We start from the raw sequence: 20087 nt of genomic DNA on the forward strand, positions 1-20087 counted from the left end.
TTCCAATAACAAATATATTTAATTCTATATGTATTATATATACATATGCATAGCTTCAAGAAAATAAATATACATGTTTATAGATATCTGTACATGTACTTTCTTTTCCTTGCTATGTGATCTAGTTTGTGGTAAATATTTAAGTGTTTCAAGTGAGGTGAAAATGTTGGCTTCTCTTGGGGTACAAGGTTCAATCTATATAACCATTGTGTTAAAATAAGTACTTTGCTTTTAAATCTGTTGAATTCTTAATACTTTCCTTGGCTTCAGAATGTCAATACAGTAAAAAAAAAAATCTCTCCTAAAACTGAGACAAGATGCACTTTGCTCCTTGAAAATCAAGAACCACAAACTCTATACACACAGAATCAATCTATGTCTTTTCTCTCAAATGGCTCTCCATGGGTTGCTCTGAATTTAATGGAAGTCTCCACCACAAACTAACCTCATAGAGCATTCACCTGCAAACATCTTCCATCCCAATATGTCCAATTCACCTTCACTAAAGAGGGAAAACACTGACTTCTACACAACCCACGTCCATGCAATTCACATATTTTTCCATTGTCACAATCACGTGTAGTTATTTAGAAACTAGTAAGATGTAATGTTATGCTCTCCTTTATGCCACTTCAGTTCAATCTGGTCATTTCTATCTAAAAATATTTAAACATGTTCATCTCCCCACAAAACATCATATTCCATATAAATGACTGTCTTCATTCTAAGAATATAATGTACAAAATTCATGACTGGCTTCCAAAAGCATTACTCAAGAATTGAATTTCCCCTCCAGCACTCTCCTCTTCAGGTTTAGCAATGACTTGCCACATGCTGTTCCATTTTCATGCACCTTTTCTTAATATTCCAAGCCTACTTTATTTTTGGAATTTTATGGTTATAAATTAAAGTTACACACTCATACAATTCTCTATGACAATGCGATTGTTTGTGGACCTGACATTTGTTATGGCATAAATTCTGAACTCCTCAAAGGCAAGCACTAGTAAAACTTACATTGCAGAAGTATTTACACAATAATTATAAAATACTTCATTGAAAGTACACCATGATATTGTTTACTTTGAAGGAGATGCTCACCACTACTGTTTACCATTCTCTGGTAAGCCACTCACAATTTTACCTAAGACTCTGAGGGAAGTGAGGAAACAAGCCAATGAATATAGTTCAAATACATACCATTTACATCTTTCTCTTAAGGGTAGGGGAGTTTGTATCCCTTTTCCCAGCAAAGCCAAGCCTGGGTATTCTGGAATCATGACTCATGAGCAGAAAGGGGCTGACAGTTGGGAAACATGCAGTGATTATTCCAGAGACGTTCAAAATGAACAAACTAGGATTCTTCAAATGACTCAAAACAATATAACAGATTGAGGAAAGGGTGTTTAACTTAACAAAGGTGCTCACAACAAGAAGGATAGTTTTAAGGTGTCTCTGGACGCAGGGGAGGATATGGAGGAGACACTGATGCTACGAATGCTTTGGACTCTCTACTTGTGCCTGTATAGGATGAAAACTGTGGAACCACTGGCCCACATCATGAGCACAAAACAGAAGACATCAGGGAATGATACCAATGCTGCATATAATGAGTCTCCGATTTGGTCATCACGAACAGCATAACAGTGTCCAAACATTTTCTGTTTGTGAAGTTTTTGTTGCTCAAATTTCCAGTCACATACATAGGATACACAACATTTACCAGCATGTTCACGATCCAGCACAGGATAATTGAAGGGGAAACCAACTGCAGAGCTTTCACTTTAAGCTCTGCCCACCTGGAGGTCTGGGGACAGATGGTGATGGCCTGGAAGACACTCAAGGGGCAGTGGTGCCAATGGACACACTCCTGCTCACTCCATGAACATATCGGGAAAATTCACATGTAAAGTCACTGTCCATGAGGCGCCACTCAAAATTTGCCATTGTATTGTGGAAGCCACCAGAGAAGAGAACCAAGATGCTGGCGACAATCAGATTCTTGACAAACAAATCTATGGTCCTCAGCCTACACCCAGTGCAATAAAGGAAGAGATAATGGAAGAGAGAAATTCCCCAGCATTCCAAATATAGTCTGTAATAATAAGATCAATCATTCTGACAAATCACCACCAGCTATGCTGTCAGGCCTCAGTGACTGATGGTTTTCTTCCGAGCTAGAGGATTCAGAATGGGAATATGAGGCAAAGAATACAGGTACCAGGTCAAGTGAAATCCAACTTTCTACCCTGGGTTAATTACCTGAAGTTTTCCTGTCAAGTCAAAGCTTCCAAGGGTTCCATGTACAGCCATTAAAGAATACTTGTGATGTATGAATCACTGCTATGAAAGCCACACATGTGGTAATGTCTTTATTTCTCACAAATTCAAGAGACAGACACTATTATCTTCCTTAAAGTGATGAAGCAAATGTTGACACAGAGAGGAGAAGTGTTTGTTCCAAATTGATTCACTAGTTGGGGGCACATGGCTAATAGGGATTCCTTGGCTGAGCTGGGGAATAGTGTGCTTAATCCAAAAAGCACTGAATAACTAGTTAGTTACCTGTGTTCTGCAAATAAACAAGATCTAAATTTAGTTTTGTGTGTTGTCATTTCAATTTAGGTTGGTGGTAATTTATTTTAAAATGTAGGCACTGAAAACTTTTGAGTTATTTGTGAAGACTTATTATACACACAATTATAAAATCTGAATAAAGCTAAAGATCTTCAATTATCCAGGCCAGAACACTTCTCCAGGGGATCTTCCCAACCCAGGAGTCAAACCCAGGTCTCCCTCATTGCAGGCAGATTCTTTACCACTTGAGCCAGAAGGGAAGCCCAACAATACTGGAGTGGGCAGCCTAACCCTTCTCCAGCGGATCTTCCTGATTGAGGAACTCAACCGAGGTCTCCTGCATTGCAGGCAGATTCTTTACCAACTGAACTATCGGGGGATCCCTCAGTTCAGTTCAGTTCAGTTCAGTCGCTCAGTCGTGTCCGACTCTTTGCGACCCCATGAATCGCAGCACACCAGGCCTCCCTGTCCATCACCAACTCCAAAAGTTCACTTAGACTCACATCCATCGAGTCAGTGATGCAATCCAGCCATCCCATCCTCTGTCGTCCCCTTCTGCTCCTGCCCCCAACCCCTTCCAGCATCAAAGTCCTTTCCAATGAGTCAACTCTTCGCATGAAGTGGACAAAGTACTAGAGTTTCAGCTTTAGCATCATTCCCTCCAAAGAAATCCCAGGGCTGATCTCCTTCAGAATGGACTGGTTGGATCTTCTTGCAGTCCAAGGGACTCTCAAGAGTCTTCTCCAACACCACAGTTCAAAAGCATCAATTCTTCGTTGTTCAGCTTTTTCACAGTCCAACTCTCACATCCATGCATGACTACTGGAAAAACCATAGCCTTGACTAGACAGGCCTTAGTTGGCCAAGTAATGTCTCTGCTTTTGAATATGCTATCTAGGTTGGTCATAACTTTTCTTCCAAGGAGTAAGCATCTTTTAATTTCATGGCTGCAGTCACCATCTGCAGTGATTTTGGAGCCCAAAAAAATAAAGTCTGACACTGTTTCCACTGTTTCCCCATCTATATCCCATGAAGTGATGGGACCTGATGCCATGATCTTCATTTTCTGAATGTTGAGCTTTAAGCCAACTTTTTCACTCTCCTCTTTCACTTTCATCAAGAGGCTTTTTAATTCCTCTTCACTTCCTGCCATAAGGGTGGTGTCATCTGCATATCTGAGGTTATTGATATTTCTCCCAGCAATCTTGATTCCAGCTTGTGTTTCTTCCAGGGGATCCCTACAAACAAACAAATCTTTGACCCAGGTTCACTATACATTCACTCCCAATTGTTAAGTTAGTTGTCAGAGCCGTAATGGTGGACCACCCATTCTACACACACAGACACACACACACACAAAGTCATTACACAGACATGCAAGCATGGACATGCAAGCATGGACACACATGGACATTCACAAATTCAAACATATAGTCACACACATTCACATATTTATGCATACACACACACATCCTCATATAATCTCAATGGACATTGACACTACTAATGCACGTACTGAACACATGAAAATTCCCATGCATATATACAAATATTCATAGATACACAAACTTAGCATACCACTCTTAAAAACAAAGTCACCATGCACGTGTGTGCCTCAGTGACATGATCGTCCACAGAAAAACAGTTCTATCTGCAAACTTCTGGATGCCTCTACACTCTCGTTCTTCCAACCCTGCAACAATCAAAATCACAATATTTAGTACAATACACAGCACCTAAAATGTGAGATGAATATTGCCATCTGATGTCAAGACACAGTCTAGGCAACTTGTAGTGTTTGGGTGTGTGACAGTAGAGTAGGAAGAGGCCACAGGGAAAAGGAGCCATGTGAATAAGATTGTAGTACAGTGAACCTGGAGGCCAGGGATTGTCGAGTGGGCAGGGGAAGAGAGAGGGCAGAGAGAGAGTAGGTAGAAGGAATTAAATGTTGATTAAGCATTCAAGTGCAAGCCTCAGGATGAACATACAAGTGGGCAAAGTGGGTAAGAAGTCACCATATGAGGAACTTGGTGATATGGGGTAAACAGAATAATAGGGATGAAAATTTCAGTGGGGATGAAGTGAAGTCGCTCAGTCGTGTCCAACTCTTTGCGACCCCATGGACTGTAGCTTACCACACCCTCCATCCATGGGATTTTCCAGGCAAGAGTACTGGAGTGGATTGCCATTTCCTTCTCCAGAGGATCTTCCCAACCCAGGGATTGAACCTGGGTCTCCCGCATTGTAGACAGACGCTTTACCATCTGAGCCACCAGGGAAGTCAATGGGGATGAAACATGGGCAAAAGTGAGCAAAAGTCAGTGGTAGGTGGGTTTATAAAACATGGTGCAGGGAGAAGATGACTTCACATAGAGTAGGCAGGTCCTGGTAGAGATAATAGTCCTAGTGAGATAGTGTGTGGAAAGGGGATGGGTCCGGGGGAAATAATGGGACCAGGACATGAGAGACCTGGAGAGGACAGGCGTATGAAGGAGCCCAAGAGCCCAGGACAAAAGGTCAGGACTACAAGGCAGAGGACCATGGATGCAGAGTGTGGACTGAGATTATATGTGGAATCTAAAAATAATACAAGTGAATCTATATATGAAACATAAAAAAAACTCACAGACATAGAAAACAGACATGACTACATAGGGGAAATGGGGAAGCAGAGTAAATTAAAATTTGAAATTAGCAAACTACTATGGAAACTCCTAGACACAAAATAGATAAGGAAGAAGGATTTACTGTATGGCATACAGAACTATAATCATTATGGAAAAAGACAATGAAAAATAAATTGAACAATATACATATAGGAAAAATTGAATCATTTTGCTGTAAACCTGAAACAAACACACTATTATAAATCAACTGTATTTCAATCTACAAATTAAAAAGAATCTCCATGGAATAAATGTGATGTTTCAACAAATTTCTAGATCTATTCTTATGGAACTAAAAATATCTTCATTATAGACCAGTGATTAAGGAGAGCAATTTGATTAGAAAGTAAGTCCAGTATGACAATATTTCTTTCAATACTGAACCAAAACAGAATACTTTAAAAGTTCATTTTAATGTCATTTCAGATATACTACTAAGGATACAGGATGCTTGGGGCTGGTGCACTGGGATAACCCAGAGGGATGGTATGGGGAGGGAGGTGGGAAGGGGGTTCAGGAGTGGGAACTTATGTACAACCGTGGAGGATTCATGTTGATGTATGGCAAAATCAATATAGTATTGTAAAGTTTTTTTAAAAAATTAAAAAAAAAAAGAATACTCTAAAACTACATTTTAAAATAGAGTGAACTTGAACTGAAGAAAATTGTTACAGCCAAGAGTAAAATGCTATCAGTTGCAGGAGATTAAGTGGGAATTTTACCTAATTTTATTTATCATTTATTTTATAATTCTGTTCTTTTGGCTGCTGTTACAAACTTCCATGAAATTAGCAGCTAAAAAACATGGATTCATTTTCTCACAGGTAAGTTAGAAGGCCAAAATCAAGTGGTCTTCTCTTTGGGGCTCTTAATGGGAGTCTCTGGGGAAGAATTACTTCCTGGTCAATTCACATCTTTATGAATTCTTCATAATCTCTATGTGAATCCCTCTATCTTGAAAGCAAGCATTAAAATACTGACCATGACCATCCACACCATTCCCCACTGCCTGGTCCTATTTTTTAATACAAGTATTACCAATAAGGCAAGATTTGTGAAAGATATGAAAATACAAGATACATGCAAAATCCGTGTTAAGGTGAGCAACTTGTGCATGGTATAAAGAACATACATTTTTTGAATGGGTATCATAATTTTGAAAAGAAGCAGAAATATGGTATCTGAATTGCATAACGTTATATTTTTCTTACATGCTGATTCCTTAATTTAAGTGAAAAGGGTCTCTCCACAATCAACAGAGACACAATAATTTAATCTTCTCAGCAATTCATACAACATCCAGCGTTAGAGGAGACATTTCTACTCCAGCAGTGGCTGTCAGACACACTGTTATTGCACAGCTCAGATAATTCTTATAGACTCATCATACTCTTCGTTACAAGGATGAACTATGTATGTGCTCACCTGTGAAACCTGAAATGTAGGCATAGGATTCCTGGAAAGTAGACTGAACATCATATTAATTGGGGAAATACAGTCCTTCAGTTCAGTTCAGTTCAGTCGCTCAGTCGTGTCCGACTCTTTGTGACCCCATGAATTGCAGCACGCCAGGCCTCCCTGTCCAACACCAACTCCCGGAGTTCACTCAGACTCAGGTCCATCGAGTCAGTGATGCCATCCAACCATCTCATCCTCTGTCATCCCCTTCTCCTCCTGCCCCCAACCTCTCCCAGCATCACAGTCTTTTCCAGTGAGTCAACTCTTCGCATGAGGTGGCCAAAGTACTGGAGTTTCAGCTTTAGCATCATTCCTTCCAAAGAAATTCCAGGGCTGATCTCCTTCAGAATGGATTGGTTGGATCTCCTTGAAGTCCAAGGGACTCTCAAGAGTCTTCTCCAACACCACAGTTCAAACGCATCAATTCTTCGGCACTCAGCCTTCTTCACAGTCCAACTCTCAGATCCATACATGAGGTTTTGTAAAATATCATACTAGTATTAAACCACAACAATCTCTGTCAATGAGATAAGTACATACACTACATTAGGAGCCATTACAGACTGGTGAAAGGTCTAGGACCCCATCTCCCTTTTCTATCTCAGTTCAGACTCAGGATTTATCCCACCCTCCTGAAGGGCTTTGCTGCTGGACCAGGTTTATACACAGGAGATTCGCTTTGTCCAATAAGTTCCCTTACCAGATTCCTGATACAGAGCCTTCCTTTATAGATTCTACCTCCTTGACGAATATAGAGAAAATTCACTGACTTTTTCCTGATGCCTGGATAGTGGATTCAGTATGAAGGTCAAAGCAATTAGCCTGTGTGCAACAGGGGTAGCTTGACCCTGAGATATGAGTTTGTGATCCTGTGACCTCACCTCCCCTCAGAACTGCAATTATCATGTCACGTATAACAGCTCTGGCAGGAACAGGCTTGGGAACTAGGGTTATTTGTGAAAACATTTTGCCAGTTGCTAATTATCAAGGACAATTATCACTTTCTAGTTAATATGCCTTTACAGGCTATTAGAGTGTTTATGACAGAGGCTCACTTTTCATGATCTCTTGAGGCAGACAGGGCTCACATGCAGGGAGCAGGAAGAATTTAGGACTAACATGCAATGGACGGTCAGCAAGTATGTGTCATGGTGAGGAGGTTCCGTCTCACCAAGAAATTTTACCCAAAAGAGTTCTTTCCTAATTTCACACAGTGAGCGGCACCATCAGTTCCCTTATGAGCAAAGAACTAGAATTTGTCTAAGTATTTGAGAAGGATCTAAAAATAGATACAGGTAACAAGAACATGATGCCAATGATCTACATTAGATATCACTGCACTCATTTGTACAACTCAGTATCAATGAATATGTAAACTGTTAGGAAAATAAAATTTACTAATATTGATCCTCACTAGTGATAGTAAGCAGAAGCAGACTAATATCCACAGAAGAGAGAAGGCTCTAAAAGCGTCTCTTGCAAATAAAACTACCAGGATCAGATAGTTTAAAACGGAGACTCTACTATTCCTGTTACTGTCATGTAAGCCAATAGTACTCAATTTAAGCCTATCAAGTGGTCAATAAAGACCTCCACATTTGCTTTTGTGCAAAATTTTGAGTAGGTAAATATGATTAACCCTACAGCAACCCACTCCAGTACTCTTGCCTGGAGAATCCCATGGACAGAGGAGCTTGGTGGGCTACAGTCCACGGGGTCGCAAAGAGTCAGACACGACTGAGCGACTTCACTTTCACTTCACTTTAAATTAAGAACGATAAGGCTTCCCTGGTGGTTGAGAATCACCTACCAGTGCAGGGGACATGGCTTTAATCCCTAGGCCAGGAAGATTCCACATGCCCCAGGGCAGCAAAGCTCATGTACCGCAACTACTGAAGCCTGTGCACCTATAGCCTATGCCCTGCAACAAGAGAAGGCACTGCAATGAGAAGCCCACACCCCACAACGAAGAGCAGTGCCTGATTACCCCAACTAGAGAAAGTGCAACGTGCAACAACAAAAACCCAGTGCAACCAAAAATAAAATAAAATAAAAAACAAAACAATTTTTAAGCTGAACTAGCTAGAATAGAAAGTAGAAAGAATATAGATAAAACAGACCTATATTTTTGTCAGCCACTTTGCTAATTAGAACAACATAAATCCAAGAATATTTCTGGAGAACTTTAAGGGAACTTCCAGTAGATATATAGAAACAAGGTGTGCCTTCTAAACCACTGCATAAATTAAAAGCTAAAAATTTATGATCTAGGTAACAGGAAGTATAAAGGAAAATAAACTACCAGGAAACAGAGAGAATTTTAAGAAGAAGTAAAACAGAAGTGAGAGACACACAGTACAGGGTTGGGGCAGCAAATGCAAACTGTAAAACTATCCATGAAAAGACAGAACTGACTGGAATAAATAAAAAGAAAACAAAATCTAGTAAGTGACTGGTTCTCAGAGACACTCACACCCTTAAAACTGTCCAGGGAAAATAACCTGTAATAGACAAAGTATATCAGGCCCAGGCAAATGTAGATAATTGGGAATCAAGAGGAATAATAGTAACAGGAACCAGTAAAAAAATTTAAGATGAGATCCATTTCATTGGATAAAGTAAAAATTCATAGAATAACATGAGTTAGAAGTTACAGTGTGGTTGCTTTATGTAGCAAGTCAAAGGGAACCAAATCACATAAAACAAACACTGTTTAAAAAAAAAAAAAAAAGAATGTTTGGCAGGAACACCACTGAGATAGACAATGTTAACATACCACTGTAATTTTGCGACAATGTAGGAAAATACTGTATATATGGTCTAAATATTAAAACTAATACAGACTTCAGCAATATATCAAAGTAGTTAAAAGATGCACATATTCTTTCCAATTATTTATGTTTGCCTTAAAAGAGAAAATCATATAGGGAATCACAATGGAAAGTGTGATAAATTCCTCAAGACAGAATTAGGAATAACAAGAAAGACAGCAACCAAAAAGTTTTAAACAAAACAAAATTTAAAATTATCATAAATGCCTCCTATGTGAACAAAATTAGCAAATTCTGCCTATTTGTAAAATGACAATAAATATTTAAATGTGAAAAATTATGGTGAAGAAGCATGAATACAATCAGAATCAATGTCATTATTTCTATGATTACCAGGTAGAAACAAGAGAAGGACCATATCCAAGAGATCACTGGCCTACAGGAAAACTAAAAACATGTTCTGAAAGAAAATAATTTAATATTTTACATACATCTTATCCTCATCAAGCAATATACAGTTTTTAGGTAATAAAAGACAAAATCTCATAAGCATACCAGTTAAAAATATATTTTAAAAAAGAAAGAAATAGTCCACATGGTTCAACATTCACCAGGTACAAAGGGCATCATCTTCACCTGAGGTCCTTCAGCCACCCAGTTCCTCTGTTCCTACTTTGGTGAATCCTTACAGAGATAGTGTACGAAAATACAAGCAAATATCACTTTAGATTTCCTCAAGCTCTGATCATTTTAAAATGCTTTAAATTTTTGTAGGGATGTGATCAAGGCAAAGGAAGACATGAACAGAAGTGTAGGTGTGAGGAGGGGCTTGATGGGAACAGCTGGTGAAATGCTGAAGAACTGGGGGGAGAATGTCACAACACAAAGCTCCTTCCGGTTATACAGGTTGGAAACTCAAACCAAGGATCTCCAGGGAGTCCCTCCCCAATCTCGAACCCCACAGGCCTCCCAAAGCAAAGACTTCCATGAGCTCACCTGTCAGACACTGATACTTAGGACTCCCCAGTCATGAGAATATGCTGATACCAATCCCATTCCATTGCCCGCCCCAGTAGTAGTTCTAAACGCTGACTCCAGTACCCATCAGTGACCCTCCTCCAAGCCCCTAATATCCCTCAACAACTCCATCACTGCCGTCTAATACCTCATCCTCAACCTCTATGAGGTCCCCAGACCTCCACATTAGTAATACCCGCACTCTCCCATAATAGACCTCAAGACTCCCCATCACAAACCGTAAGTCCTATCCGCGACCATACAGACAGCGTCGGTTACCAGCTCTCACAGACTTCCCCATCAGCGACCTTGTAAACGTCCACCCCTCATTCTCCAGGCCCTGAAATTTGAACCCGCGGATTCACCATGCCGTCGCTGATCCCATGCCGTTCCCTCCATCACTGAACCATAGATTCACGCAATGAAAACCTGCAGAGATCACTTATCTCAGTACTCCTGGACAGTCCCGGATTATTTACTAAACAAACGGCCTAGCAACCCAATACACCCGCTTCCTCGACCCTCACAGACTGTTGCCACTGACCCTACCAAAACAACATGTAACGCCAAGAAGTCTCTCCTCTTACCAGGTCTTCTCACTAATGCGGCTGAAACAATAGGCTTCCAAAGTCTACCTTCCGAATCAGGTCGCCTGGCAGCGCCGCAGTGCCTCAGCAGCGAACACTCGGCAGAGAACACTCCAAAACTCCAAACCACCTGAGAGCCAGCAACAGCCACCCGTCCCGTGATGAACCGCCAGGAAACCAGATTCTGCAATATGGTGGTCAGCGCCTGTGGAGAATCTGTTTTCCAAGTTGCGCTCTCTTTTGAAGCTGCACTCTCTTTTGAAGCTGCAATCTCTTCAGCCGGACACCTGAGCTCTGAAGCCTCCATTTCCCCAAGTGCCATCAATAGTGTGGCATACATACGGACTTTGACCATGCAGCCTAGGCTTCTTCTCTGTCAATTAAGTGGGACCAAGACCTAAAATGCCTGTGTCCACCGAGTCTGTCACAGGAGGCTGTGGCCATGTTGAAGGAAGTGGTTGTGTCCAACTGGCTGAGGTCTTTTATCCTTAGCAGAGAAGAGTCTGGTCAATAGGCAGACCCTGAGAAAGTTTTTGGCTAGAGAAGGCTCTAGAAAAAAGTCCAGGTTTGGAGAAGTTGAGGTGATTAAACTGGGTCCCCCTAAAACTGAGTTCCCCTACTAAAGCCGAAGTCAGCATCTGTACCCCAACACTGAATTGATTTTGGAGACTGAGTTTTGAATGAAGCAGGGAATAGCTTTACAGCTTTGCCAGGCAAAAGGACCCACAGCAATCTAACCCCTCAAAACTGTGTCCTGAAGAGGGTAGTAAGGGGGTTTTATAGTAAGGGCTCAGAGAGGGCGTGGTCAGCTCATGCACACTCTTCTGATTGGTTGGTAGTGAAGAAAGTAGGCATCAATCTAGTGAACCTTCTGGATTCAAGCGGTCAGGGGTCTAAGTACTTGTGTGCAGCACAAGCTGTAATATAATTAAATTCTCCCACCTGGTGAAGTTTCAGTATCTGCAACACAGCTTAACTGACAGGGTGTGAATTATTTTGCTACCAAGCCCAAGTTCTTTCTGCTCCATGCAAGACAGGCCAAGACTAGTTGGGACAGGGAGTAACGACTTTAATCAGAAAACTAGCAGACTGAGAAGATGGCAGACTAGCATCTCAAAAAGTCAGCTCTTGGTCGGAATTTGAGCTCCTTTTATATACAAGACGGGTAGGGAAAGGGGCCCACTGTGCCACTGACCACTAACGGTCCCTGGTTGGCAGTTGCTCACTAGCGATCCTTGATTGTGGGTGTTATGCCCAAGTCACGAAATCTCCCAGTGACCACCAGGGAGCCGATATCTGATGCCAAAGCAAGAGAGTTTTTATTACCAAGCTCGAGCTGGGGCTCCCACCATTACTGATGCAGCGGCTATAGGGAGGAGCCCCAGGTTTTGGATTACACTGCTTATATAGGGAGTGTTCATGAAAAAAAGAATTTCTAGGTAGGGGGACGTCTGATTGGTCACTTTCTTTCGAAGGGTTGTGTGTTGGTTTTTGATTGGTCCCTATTACCTAGGTAGACCACAAGTTCCTGAACGTTAAGTCAGGAGATTCTGGTCTGGGGTCCGATTGGCTCATGGGTGGTGGGGTAAGGTCAGGGGATTTTCAAAGGCTCTTTTCCCAGAACCTTACAAAATGGAGTTTTTCTGTTAACAAAATGGAGTGGCTTAGATTCTTCATGGGCGGGACCCATTGTGGCACCAGCCAATGGCTGAAGGAGCCCGCTAGAGCCTGTGCCTGGCTCACTGCCATTACACAGGGAGCAGGAGCGGAAAGGGGCAACTCTAAAAAGCAGCTGAGTCCGAAGAAGTATTGGCCACTCCAGCAACATCGTGCTCCAGCCCTCAATGGAGCGAGGCATAGAGGCTGCAGAGACCACGGTGGCCACGCAGAGGCAGTTGATGGGCCCATTAACCGGGATCACTGTCTGAAGCGGCAGGCACTGTGGGTTCAGCCTGCCGCCGGCCCCGCCAGCCAGCTCGTGACCAAATGGGGTGGCCTGGGAGCTGGTGCCTCCGGAGTGTAACTCCCACCTGCCCGCTTGCACAGTGGGTGGATGGCCCAAGCAGGGCAGCCTGTGGGCTAGGTGCCGCCGCCCACAGAGACGGGCTATGGAGCAGCTCCTGCCTCGAAGCACGCAGGCGCCAGGGAAGGAGAAGCCTAGCAGGCTTTGGGTTTGGTTGGGGAGGCCACCACTACACTTTGAGGGGAAACAGGACTCTGCGCCAGCCCAGGCTTTTCTGGTGACTCAGACGGTAAAGAATCTGCCTACAATATCCCCTGGAAAAGGGAATGGCTACCCACTCCAATATTCTTGCCTGGGAAATCCCATGGACAGAGGCAGCTGGCGGGCTGCAGGCCCTGGGGTTGCAAAGTATCAGAAAGGATGGAGCTACCAACACTAACAGGACTCTGGCTCCAGGGCTGCACTATTGTTTCCAGACTGTTCTCTCTTGTCTCTGCATTCCTTCCCTTCTTTAATTAGTATCCATTTGAACCTGCAGGAAGGAACTCAGGAAGGGTCATGAAGGCTAAATGAAGCCTCTTTTCTATCATCTAGAAGTGGGGGACACAGAAAGGCTATCATGCCCAGGAACCCCACAAGGTCTTGCTTGGTATCACTACTGAGTTATGATTAATCTCTGTCCAGAACTTTATTCCCTTATACTCTCTGACCCCAGCCCTGAACTAAGTGAACACTAATCCACCAGAGTCAGATGACTGAGACTGCTGCTGTCAATAACACTTTTAATGTAATAAAATTGCTGTTGTAGATATCATCGTTAATCTATTAACTTAGGTTGTTTCTTCTGGGCAAAATGAACTCAAACACCCTCAAGCCATGGACCAAATAGCCAGAATCATACACACATTCTGACTCCCAAAACCATGACTAAGAAACATCACAGGGGACTTCCATGGAGGTCCAGTGGTTAAAAATTCACCTTCCAATGCAAGGAGTGTGGGTTCGATTCCTGGTTAGGAAGCCAAGATCCCACATTCTTCTCAGAAAGTAACCAAAACATAGAACAGAAGCAATACTGTAACAAATTCAATAAGGCTTTTAAAAATGGTCCTCATCAAAAAAGAAAAAAAAACTTTAAAAAATATTTAAAAAAGAATTCTTTAGAAACCAGTGATGGGAAGGTCCTTGTGGTCAGGTACTGGGCAATTCCAAGATTCAATTATTGGGTGTATGTCACGGCTGGAAGCCACTGGAAAGAGGGCTTTTGAAATGATCAGAGTCCAATTCTCTCCCCCAAATTGTATTCTTTAAATATTACCCTTCAAATTTAAGTCTTTGATCTAACGAGAATGGATCTTGATGTACAATGTGAGTAAGTGTTAGTTGCTCAGTTGTGCCCGACACTTTGTGGCATTTTGGGACTGCAGCCCACCATGCTCCTGTGTCCATGAGATTTTCCAGCCAAGGATACTGGAGTAGGTTGCCATTTCCTTCTCCAGGGGATCTTCCCAACCCAGGGATCGGACCCGGGTGTCCTGTACTGCAGGCAGATTCTTTACCGACTGAGCTACAAGGGAAGCCTAATGTGAAGCAGGGACCTAATTTCATCTTTTTCCATATCAATGATCAGTAATTCCAGCACCTTCAAGGATCTTCCCTTTCCTCACTTTGCATGATTTCAGACTGTGTATCTGTCCCTAAAATAAGAACATACAAAAAACAAACAAAATATATAGAACAGATTATAGGGGCATAAACCATACTAGTGTTTTGTGTCATAAATCTTATCAGTTACTAACAAATCCCACCCCATATACACACAACACACAAATCATGACTAGTAACTTTACTAATAGATTGTCTTACATAGAGCAAATATTCAAGGACTATTTAAATATGTATCATTCATAAATATATTTTCAATCTGCACTTGTCTGTAAGTGAACTGTAATATCTGTAAACTGCAGGGCTGGGGGCATGTGCCACAGTTAATCTCAACTTAAGTAGGTTGCTGGCCTGATTATTTAGCTACTGTCTCTCACCTCTCAACCTACTCTTCCACTATCTGCATTTTGATAGCACAAACCAGATTCTCTTGCCAGCTTCATAATAAGTTCTGCTAATGTGGGGGTACTAAAAAGAACAGATAGGCAGAATGAAGATGGAGATGGGCCTTGCCTTTTCCTATTTGTCTCCCTGCTGCAGAGAAAACAGTTGGTGTTTTCAGTTTTTGTCCAGTCTCAGTATCATCTTCATCCCATGTCCTCAGGCATTCTGGCAGCAGCCAGCCATATACTCTCCTCAGAGAGTGGAAGAAGAATTCCAGGGTGGAGAGGGGGAAGTGAGAAGAGAGCAGTGGGGGGAGAAACTGGTGGGGGGGGAGGGGCGGGTAGTAATTGTTCATCCTCCAGGGTCCTGACTCAGCACAAAGTTTCAAGTGAATAACTGGTAAGCAGTGACCTCTAGCTAAATCCCTCCTATGTAACAAACAAGGTGACATTTATGAGATTTTCTTAGTCAGGGCCCTCCTCCCATGAGACTGGGTATTCTCAATGGTACTGGAATCTGAGTATATACTGGGGTCTTTAATGTGTCTATTTTTTTTTTCTAGGTACCAAATTTGAAGGAACAGGCAAATAAAAAAAAAAAAGTTAAGTGGATGCTTTAGTGCTTTAGTATTATATAACTTACAGAAAGGGTAAAGGAAAACCCAAAAGGGATGCACTACCATGGTGACCATGGAAGTCACCCCCATGGCCACTGGGAAGCCAGCCTAATGCTTAGCTCTCATCATCCTTGGGTGTACCTGTCAGAAACACTCTGCCACACCCGATTCAGGAACACTTACCACACACAAGTCGGTTACGTGGTCACTCAGTTCTGGTGTGTTTCACCTGCTCAGGTTGTCACACAAGCAAGGCTCATCTTTCAGTAGGTATCATAACGTGTGCAGTTCCAGTAGTGACTGATTCATCCCTTTTCTGAGTGGAACACACATTCCATTCTACTGAGCCCACTCTGAGTCATTTCCAGTTTCTGGATACACCAGAGCAAGATGCAGCCACCTGAAGTTCTTGCAGCTTCATTAGCTTCTCAGCATGTTCCCTCCTCTCGCGAGACTGGCTAGGAAGACATTTGACAAAGTTTCTCAAAGCCACATCATTGCCATCAGGGTAGTAAGAGGTGGACAGGTAAACTTCAGAGGCTCCAGGTGGATCTGGCAGCCTCCAAATCCTGGCGGGAGTGCTGGGGCCCCTGCGAGGGGTAAGTGGTGGTCACATCAGGGGGCTGAGAGGCAGCGGCTCACTGCACTGGAGCAGCAACAGACACCTTGGGAGTGGTCCAAGGGTGCCGTGAGGCAGTGGCAGAAGGCTGGCTCTGCATGGCCAGGCTGGGTCAAGGTGGGGTTGGGGAGACACAGAGAACACCAGGTTCTATTCAAGTGCTGTTTAAACAGGAAACCATGGCAACTTCCCACAAAGAATATCTTTTTCCCTGGTGATTATTCGGGCAGGTTGACTCTAAGAAGGCCCTCAAAGATGTGCAACTCTCCCACTGTGTGTGGGCTGGCCTAGCAACTTGCTTCTAAAAGAATCTAAGAAAGGTGACCAAAGATTTAGATATAATAGGTACAATGTGACACTGCCTATGAACCATCATCAGGTGAGTTATGGAGTCATCCCCTAGCAATGAAAAAAGTCCTTCTCTATCAAACTACACACTAAGGACTTCCTTGGCAGTCCAGAGGTTAAGACTCCATGCTTCCACTGCAGGGGGCATGGGTTTGATCCCTGGTCAGGGAAGTTCCACATGCCGTAGGGGGTGCAGCCAAACAATGAAAACACCCACACACACATTAAGGGTGTTAATATGATGGAAAATGAGGGTAGTTTTACGTCATCAAGTTTCCAAATTTCCACTGCAATCACAAGCTTATCTCCTTTATGAGATTGGCTGCCTTTCTGCTAAAGGTTCTACACATTTCGTGTATCCATAGACATTTATTTCTGACACACGATGAGGAACAATGTTATTAAAAACCTTACTGTTTTCACTAGTGTGCAAATTAGAAGGTGACTTGGCAGGTTGGGGGTGTTCAGATCCTGCACATTCCAAATAAAGGCCTGGCTTTTGATCCGCACCTAAGAGGGAACCTCTAAGCCCTTGGAACAGCCTGCCTGCCAAGAGCATCTTTGTATACCTGGGGTTTGAACCATGTCATACAGTTTATGCCAGCAATGATTTTTGGTGAACACTTGCTACTGTTTGCCTGGGGGTCTCTGGACCATGCTGTATTGGTTTGACTTCAAGAAGGCTAGAGCTTGAAAGGCTAAAGTCAGTCATGTGGTTTCTCCATGCTGGCATAAGGAGCACCCTTACTGACCCCTCAAGTCCCCGGGTACAAAGGCTCAGGTGAGTTTCTCTGCTTGGCAATATGCACATGAGTTGTTACATCATTGCTGGCAGAATTACACGGAGTCCATACAACTCCACTGGGAGCACAATGGATGTACCTGGTTTCTCCTAAAGTCTGCCTTAAGCACCTTTTAGACTTGCTAATCTGTAACTTTTCACTGTCATAACTTGTAATCATAAGAATAGCAGCTGTTGAGTTTTTCTTTTTTTTTTTTTTCTTTTTGAGTTTTTGAGGTTTCGGCGGGGTTTTTTAAATTTTGAGTCAGTGCTTTCAGAGAATAATCAAACATGAGGGTGGTCTTATGGACTGGACATATTTGCCTTCCCCAAATTTCTTTCTGATGTGAATGTATGATGCTTTTAAAGTGAAGCTTGCTACAGTTCAATCTACTAAGAGCTGCTGATATTTAATGAGACATATCTTTGTACTGGGCTCTCCTAGTGGCTCAGATGGTAAAGAATCTGCCTGCAATGGGAGAGACCCAGGTTTGATCCCTGGGTTGGGAAAATCCTCTGGAGAAGGGATTGGCAACCCACTCCAGTAATCCTGCCTGGAGAATTCCATGGACAAAGGAGCCTGGTGGGCTGCAGTCCATGGGGTCACAAAGAGTCAGCCACAACTGAGCGACTAACACTGACTGACTGACTGACCTTTCCACTATCGCTACATTCATTAGCATTCTCTCAGTGACAGTTTTCAACTACATAAAAAGCTAAAATTTGCTCCAAAGACTTGATATTGAATGCACTCCTCCTTACATGTTTCCTGTGACATAAAAGACAGAATTGGTAACTGAAGACAGTACCACATTAACAACATTCATGAGGTTCCTCTCCTGTGAAAACTCTCCGCCATCTCCTGAAGGGACACATCTGGCCACAGGCTCTCCCACAAGAACCACATTCCCTTGGGCAAGGAGCCCATGGATGTTTAATGATGCCTGCACTGCCATAGCAGGCCCCTGCACTGTCACTGTCTCAAGAGAGGTTTTCTCCTGTTTGGGTTCTGTGGTACATGAGTCATGGCTCTCTAAAGAATCCTTTTCCACCTTGACTGAATCGACCCGTTTCTCTTTTGTATGAGTTCTCTTATGTGGAGGATTTGTGGCAGAAGGCTTTCCCACAGCTGGTGCACCCATGGGGTTTGTCTCCCGTATGGACTCTCTGGTATCTGCTAAGTATGGACTTCGTGGAGTAGCTTTTCCCACACACATTGCATTTGTGGGACTTCTCTTCTGTGTGACCTCTTTGATGTCTAATGAGACTTCTGAAAATAGGCTTTTCCACACTCACTGCATTCATAGGGAGGATTTCGAGTGTGAAATATTTGATGTGCAACGAGACATGGCTTGTGATTGAAGGCTTTACCACACTCTTTGCATCTATAGGGCTTCTCTCCAGTATGAATTCGCTGATGTATAAGGAAGTTACCCTTCTGGATGAAGCCTTTCCCATATTCACTGCACATATAGGGTTTCTCTCTCGTGTGAGTTTTCTGATGTACAAGGAGCTGAGACTTCCTGGAGAAGGTTTTCCCACACTCACTGCATGCATGGGGTTTTACTCCTCATTCAACTTGCATGTGTATATTAAGCTCTGCCTTCCTGCAGAAGGCTTTACCACATTTAAGGCATTTATAATGGCTTCTCTCCTGTATGTGTTCTCTGGTGTACAGTTAGTTGAGACTTTTTGATGAATGTTTTACCACATTCCATACATTCATGTTTCTTTCCTTTTTCAAGCTGATGTATACTGAGTTTTGAATTGGTGCAGAGAGTGTTTCCATGTTTATTGCATTTAATTACTGTAATGTTTTTTATGCTTACTATGAAGAAATGATTTCTTGTATTTATTAAACTTGTCAGGATTCTTTGCTATGGAGCTTTTATTCTGGTTAACTAAATCTAAATTAGAGTTCAGTATGTCAAACTTATCATGGCTTTACCTTAAAGTAACAAGATTTCCATGCAGACAAAAAATATTTCCCAAAGAACCGAGTTCATGGCCTTTTTCCATATTTTTTATGCTTGTATTGGATTTCCAAAGATTGCTGCATAGGATCACCAACTTCTAGAAAGAAAATGAATTTTCAGAATTAGGTTATGCAATAAAACTGCTTCTAAAATGAAATGGTTTGGGCTAGCTCTCCATGACAATTATGTCATATGAAAAAAATCATTAAGTATAAATTTACTTCTGGAAAATGGGGGGAAACACAATAAGGCCATAACATCTTAAGGAAAAAAAAAAGATACAGAATCAGTGGCAGACAATTCTCAATCAGTAAAGTTTTTGGTGTTCTCCAAAGAGATCCTTCCAAAACCGGCAAAAGAGGACAAAATAGAAATGTGTGTCATTAACACAAAATAAAATAAGTTGGAGAGACATCTGATCTAACATGAGGGAGGATGTATCCATTCTCTCCCCCAATATTTATTGAATGTCTAATATGTATCATGTGCTGTCATAGCATCTGAATACACACCAAAGAGAAACACATTTTTTGCATTCCCCTGAGCAAAAGAGAACAAAATGGAAGCAAAGAAATAAGACAACTTCACACTGAAAAGTGGTTCCCAGCATATGAAAAAGAACAATGGGAAACAGGTAATTACCTGTGAGGAAATAAAAG

The 20087-nt window shown here is 42.3% G+C and overlaps 1 pseudogene; it reads right to left on the reverse strand.

Moving 5' to 3' along the window:
* Positions 1–11351: 11351 nt before the first annotated feature.
* LOC120873066 lies at positions 11352–19170 on the reverse strand (annotated as a pseudogene).
* Positions 19171–20087: the final 917 nt, after the last annotated feature.

Source organism: Oryx dammah, unplaced genomic scaffold (assembly GCF_014754425.2).
Source record: "Oryx dammah isolate SB20612 unplaced genomic scaffold, SCBI_Odam_1.1 HiC_scaffold_13, whole genome shotgun sequence".
NCBI lineage: Eukaryota > Metazoa > Chordata > Mammalia > Artiodactyla > Bovidae > Oryx > Oryx dammah.